This window comes from Miscanthus floridulus, chromosome 1, assembly GCF_019320115.1.
Source record: "Miscanthus floridulus cultivar M001 chromosome 1, ASM1932011v1, whole genome shotgun sequence".
NCBI classification, from domain to species: Eukaryota; Viridiplantae; Streptophyta; class Magnoliopsida; order Poales; family Poaceae; genus Miscanthus; species Miscanthus floridulus.
In genome coordinates, this window is record NC_089580.1 from 97545282 (window position 1) to 97549473 (window position 4192).

The following is a 4192-nucleotide window of genomic DNA, read 5'->3' on the forward strand; positions in this document are numbered from 1 at the left end:
TGAGTCCTTTGTAGTCCACTCCCTATTTGTAGGACAAGTAAGACCTAGTTGCGAAGGAAATCAAGCTTTGTTCTTGATCATCCTTAGTAATGTTCCTTATGCCTAGATGCAGAGTTAGTTATACTATAGATGAAAGTATATATACTAGGATGTACAAAAGACTTACTAAATAAGAAATGACTTAGGAATCTTTTCTCTTAACTAATCTCCTGCCTAGCCATGCTACATTTATGAGTATTTATTTCTATCTCTAGATTATTATCAATGTCTTACACTTGTTAGTTATATATCATCTGGATTACTTCAACATATATAATCGTTCCTGAATATACAAGTGTTGTTAATAATTACTAACAAACATTTTTGGCATCATTGCTAGGGATGACAACTTAGTAGCAGTGATGTTAAGAAATCTCAACAAGCATTTCTGGCGCAGTTGTCGGGGAGGGCACAGGCTAAAAAGAGAATTGATCAAAATGATCCTTATAGATGAAATCATAACTATACACCTCTGCTTTAGCAGGCATACCCTTATTTGTCTTTGTTCATATCTTAAACAGGGTATTGTAGGATTGGTTTTGATTCACCAACAAATTCCATCAATCACAATCAAACCAATCAAGAGGCAGCTAAACACCAGTTTCTGAATCTATGGCTGATAAGACTCTACATGAATTCTCTGCTCCAAGAACTAAGAACATCTACACTGGACCAACACTCAAAACCAATAATCTTGAGTTTGAGCTCAAGCCAAGACTCATCAACATGGTGCAAGCAACCCAATTATTGGAAAGGCACGTGAAGGTGATAGTGCTCATCTCCAGAATTTCCTAGAGATTAGTAGAACAGTCGTCATCAAGGACTTTGCTCAAGACATCATACTACTCCGCCTATTTCCATTCTCACTCCTAGGAAGGGCGAAGCAATGGTTCTAAGCCAACAAAGATGACATTAACACATGGGCAAGATGTTCGAAGGCCTTTCTAGCAAAGTTTTCCCTATAGGCAAAACAAATGCCTTAAGAGGAAAATTTTCTAATTTCTAGCAACAAAAAGGAGAAATCATTCTAGAGGCATGGGAACATTTTCAAGAATACATTTTAGATTGTCCTCATCATAGGATAGAAGATCGGTTCCTCATGCAAGGTTTTTACCATGGATTAACCCAAAAAGCTCATGAAAAACTTGATGCTACCGCTGGAGGATCATTTATGTCACTCACTCTTGAAAAAGCTAAAGCTCTCATGGAGAAGATAGCCCCTAATCAAGGCTAGTCTCAAGGAAGTATTCAAACATGCAATAAGAGCAAAGAAGTACAAGAAGAGGTGTGTGCACTTTCAACCAAGATGGGCGTACTGTTGAATTGGCTTGAGCAGTGAGCCAATTATAAGAAAGATCATCAGACCATTCAAGATGCTTATAATGCCCAAAACATATGTGGATAATATTTAGGGATTGATTTCTCTGAATCGCAAGAAGATGCAAACATTGCCAATTCTGTTCCACAACAACAAAGACAAGGATGGGTACAGCACCAACAATGATCAAATTACCAAGTTTAGTACCTAGGCAATTCTTCTAATCCTAAACAACCATTCTTATGAAATTTGATCTTAGAACAAGCCAAGATTAATGAGAGTATTTCTAAAAAGATTGCTTCTAATGATAAGGTCCTAGAAAACATAAACACTAAAATGGATAGATTTTCTTCTACCATAAAAGACCAACTTAGCTATAATAATAACATAGAATCACAAATAGCCTAGTTGGTCACTGCTCTGCCTTTTGCCACTAACTTTGAAAAGGTCAATGCCATAACCACAACAAGTGGGAAGTCTACTCGTGATCCACCATATCCGACAAAGACAAGTAAGACACTAGCAACAATACAAGAAGAAGAAAAAGAAGTGTCACACCCAGTTTTAATGACAAAACTAGGTTCGCCATATGTGTGCCCAAGAAGTCTACACATACAACAACAGAATAGAGGATATCAGAAACAATGTTATATAGCGGAAACATACTTATAATTAACACTTACATTAGAGTACAGCGGAACAGTTACTAATGTTTTCTTCAAGCTCCAACTTCACAGGGATGGCTGAATGGGGGCTACGTATGCCAAGCACTTCTGATAGTATCCTGAGAACTCCTTCATTGTCTTCATCAATCTTCTGAGCAACTTTTACTAGAGTCTAGGGTGTAGGGAAATAGCAAGGGTGAGCACATGTCGTACTCAGCAAACATAACATGGGGTTCATGAGGCTCAAAAGGTTGACACTAGTTTACTATGATTAGCTTTTAATGAGTCACAGTTTTAAGCGATTGAGTAGCAACAAGTTTATCACAAGCCCATGTAAACACATGATCAAGTAATCATGAATAATGAAATAGCATAAACATTTAACCATTAATGATTCATTTATTTCGTAAGAATTCTAAGGCCGCTCGTGACCATGAGCATGGCTGGTATCCTAGTTTTGCACTCTACAGAGGTTGTACACTTTCACCTTGAGCCATGATTTACCCTTTCGCCTGAGGTAGCTAGCCTCTTGACCCACAACCTAGGAAGTTTGGTAGGGTTCACTAAGAAGTCTTTCAAAGGTTCGTCTAACAAGTTAGGGCCGCTAGGTTTCTGTGCCCTGTGAATGTAGAGCCCCCTTTCGAAAGGCACACTCACGTAGAAGTACTATTAGGAAGAGAGGCCGCACTATACACAACCCAGAACACACCCCTCTTGCGCCATAAAGGTAACCACTAACAAGCTAGAAAAGGTCCTCATACTTGACTAAAGCTAGAGCCATATAGCACTCATGGTTGTACTATAAGTCCCGGTGACCACTTACAGATAAGTCCTTAGGGAGAGGAATCTAGAGTATCACAAAAAGTATGCTCTAGCCCCTTGTTCATTGTTGCTAAAAAGCATGTTTACTATTTATTGCATATTCAATTAGTCAAGTTACAAGATCGTGGTCTTTAATTGAGCGCTAGCATCATACTACCCAATGCATAAACCCATAGGTGACAAGGTACAAGTACAAAGCTAGGATATCCTTAGTGGTAATCAAGGTAGACACATGCAATATGATTTTAAGTGATTAAAGGTGAATAGGAAACAAGGATGATCCCATGCTATACTTGCCTTTTACTCTTGCTCATATTTTCCTCATACTTTGCTTTTGGTCATCACCTTCTGATCTTCAGCGCTCACAAACGGTTCTCGTTCTACTCATAGCAAGCACCATGCATACGCAAACATACAAGCAACAAATGAAAGCAACTAAGAACAGCAGAGCAAGAGCCTTAAAATAGCGTGCTAAGAGAGAACTTGTTGCTATGATCTAGAGAACGCAAGAAACACCGATAATGGAACTATCATTAAAAGGAAACGACTATAGAGAGTTTTATATTATAAAAGAAACACCTACGAGCTTGATTTATTTTAATTAAGAAAAACTATGTGAATAATATTAATTTAGATTAATCAAAACATATTTAGTTTCAAAAGTCGAGTTATAGCTAATCATGTTCTAGTTATAAATGTCACCACATAATTTAATCAAATTAAACTTTAACATTTACAAAAACAAAGGTGCATGTGAGAGCATATAAACAAGTTTTGTATGACCTTGTTTATCCTAAGCAAATTATAATTTAGAAAACATGTTTACGGTCAATAATCACATTAGAGACATTTTGAACAACAAGAGACCACTGCCCACCCTGAGGTAATCAAGTTAACAGTAGAGTGTAGTGTGGACATCTTGAACACATCGCCTGTAAAGAAGAAGGATCCAGGATGCCCCACTATTGACTGTTCAATCGGAAACCGGAATTTTGAGCATGCACTATGTGACCTTGGCGCCAGTGTTAGTGTCATGCCCAAGACAATCTTCAATAAGCTCAACTATTCAACACTCACACCAAAATCAATGTGCCTGCAACTAGCCGACCAATCGGTCCGCTACCCTATAGGAATCGCCGAAAATATTCTAGTAAAAATAAGAAACTTCTTTGTGATAGTAGATTTTGTAGTACGTGACATGCAGCAAGACATGAAGACACCCCTCATACTTGGGAGGACATTCCTGAGCACTACAAATGCACACATTGATGTCGGAGCAGGAGAAATCCGATTCCATATCAACGGGAAGGAAGAGCGATTTGCCTTCAAGCCAAGACTAGAACAATGC

The 4192-nt window shown here is 38.2% G+C and overlaps 1 non-coding gene across 1 annotated transcript; it reads right to left on the minus strand.

The window, feature by feature from the left end:
- Positions 1-1014: 1014 nt before the first annotated feature.
- LOC136511022 (small nucleolar RNA R71) lies at positions 1015-1122 on the minus strand. Its single transcript, XR_010772633.1, has one exon. It is a non-coding gene; the product is annotated as a small nucleolar RNA R71 (small nucleolar RNA).
- Between the last annotated feature and the right edge of the window lie 3070 nt (positions 1123-4192).